The sequence below is a fragment of the Gekko japonicus genome, unplaced genomic scaffold (assembly GCF_001447785.1).
Source record: "Gekko japonicus isolate JY-2015 unplaced genomic scaffold, Gekko_japonicus_V1.1 scaffold3609, whole genome shotgun sequence".
NCBI lineage: Eukaryota > Metazoa > Chordata > Lepidosauria > Squamata > Gekkonidae > Gekko > Gekko japonicus.
The window spans coordinates 79,044-81,512 of record NW_015173794.1 but is presented as its reverse complement, the minus strand read 5'-3'; positions in this window follow the sequence as shown (position 1 = coordinate 81,512).

The window sequence follows — 2,469 nt, the reverse complement described above, 5'->3', positions numbered from 1 at the left end:
AAAACTGGTTGAAATAAATTTTCTTTCTATTGTTTGTATGTCCATAGTTTGTTGCCATTGGGGGGAACGGGATACCAGCGGGGTGATATCTTAAGAGGGAATCGGGTGTTCTAAAGAGGGGTGAAAGCAGTTTGAACATCCAGTTTGCAGCATTGTCTGCACCAGGGCTCTTTTTGTAGAAAAAGCCCAGCAGGACCTCGTTAGCATAATAGGCCACACCCAACAGCAGGAACTCATTAATTAGCATATTAGGCCACACCCCTGACAGCACAGGTCATTAGCCCATTAGGCTGCACCCCCATGTTACCAAAAGTGTGGTCATCCAGCCACACCCACCTTTTGCTTGTTGTTCTGTTTACTTTATTGGCTTTTTTTGTAGCAGGAACTCCTTTGCATGTCAGGCCACACACCCCTAATGTAGCCAATCCTAATGAGTTTCTGCTGTTGGGTGTGGCCTATTATGCTAATGAGTTCCTGCTGGGCGTGGCCAACTCAAGAGCGAGCCGGAACTCCGTTCCTGTGCGTTCCTGCCCAAAAATAGCCCTGGTCTGCACAGAGGAGGACTGTCCAAACCACTCCCAAGTCCCAACACAAGTACATGTTGTCTTTACACCGCCATCATGTCCCCCAATAGGCAGCCCTTAGCAAATTCACGAAGCCTGTATTGGATGAATCCTCTCTGCCCCTTTTGTCATCTTTGCATGGCCCCGGTAAGTTTCACGTGTGAGAAAATACAGTTGGCCTTAGTGTGCCAGCAGCCCCTAAAAGCTGGCAGTGTCACAAGAAGAAGACTGGATTTATACCCCCCCGCCCTTCACTACTCAAAAGAGTCTCAGAGCGGCTTACAGTCTCCTTCCCCTTCCCACAACAGACCCTGTGAGGTAGGTGGGGCCTGTGAGAGCTCTCTTGAGGACTGCTCTTGAGAGAACAGCTCTGAAAGAACTTGTGGCTGACCCAAAGTCACAGCAGCAGCTGCATGTGGAGGAGTGGGGAATCAAACCCGATTCTCCCGGATTAGAGTCCGTGCTCCTGACAAACCAAATTGGCAAGGTCAAACAAGGCCAAACTTTGTTTCCTTGTGTGATGATGGAGCTGTCCTTGGTGGGCTGATCCCTCCTATGGTTCAGTAGACATGGGCCACATGCTCACTGTATAGTGAGTCCCATGCAATGCTCCCTCTAAGCGGTGGAGTCTTGTGAGCAAAGATTCTACTTTGCGAGCTACTGACATTAAAGTTGGGAGCGAGTGATTTGGCTGCTGCATAAATTAGTCTGCTCTGGAGCCATCCCTTCCTGAGCAAAAACAAAAATGTGTGAGCCGGAGCCTATAAAACTGTGAGCTAGCTCACACTAACTAGGCTTAGAGGGAACACTGGTCCCATGGTGGACCACCCAGAGGTCAAGTAAGCTGTAATTCAAGAAGACATCCTCAGAATTCGCCCTCAGCTCAGTGGGATTTGCATCTGAGTAAAGGTATATAAGACTAGGTCTCTAGCACTGTTCCTGTCAATCAGGCCCACACCCTGTTTTGCCCACTGCAGCCCAGACACTGGTCTCAAATTCCAGGTGGTGACAGAAAATACAAAAGGGGTCCAAGAAGCCATATAAGGTCTTCTCTGCGCACACTTAGCAAAACATGGAGCTCTAACATAAACTACCTCCAGTGGTATAAGACAATCCTTTTAGCAACTTTGAGGCTCCACCAATGAAGCAGGCCCGAAGTTTAGGGTTTAATGTTAATAAAGCAGGCCAAGAGAGGTCAAGCCGGGCCGCTGTATCATGCCACTGTGGAGTCTTCTCCCCAAATATGTGGACAAGATTAGCTCTGCATTCTTGGCAGGACCAAAAGGGGTGAAATTTAATGAGGTATCAATGTGAGAGAGGTGGTTGGTTGGTTTTAATAGATTTGCTTTTGGCAGAAGACTCGTGGGGCTTCCGTAACAGATCATACTTTGGCTCAGTGAATGTTGAGTTCCAGGTCTCACTGGTGGTGGCTGCTGCCTCTAAATGGCATCTAATCCCACTCTTAAAAGGGTGCTCGAAATGACTGTGGTAAACTCAGAAGCACTTTGAAGGCCTGATCAGAAATATGAACTCAATTCCGAAATCTCTGTGGAACGTCTTAGCAAATCATCTTAACTGGTAGGATGAATTTGGCTCCTGAAAGGTCAAATTATCAGAAACGGTTATTCAGTCCCAGCAGCTGCCCTTCTTCCCTCCTCCTTTAAGATTTCTCCATAGCATCAGCTCCGTCTGCGTACATGGATTAAGAACCACTGTGATGGCAGCAATTTATCACAAAATGGCAAGCGAGTGTTCAGGTATCCTTCAAGGGCCATTTCCAAGTCGTGTGGGGTGCCTCTCCTGCACAGCCCTAGAGTGGAGTCCAGAGGTGGGGCAAAAGCTGGCTGGTTGCTGTGGGAGGCTTGATGCAGTGGGGCTGAGGGCAGAGATGGATGTGTGTGTTTGG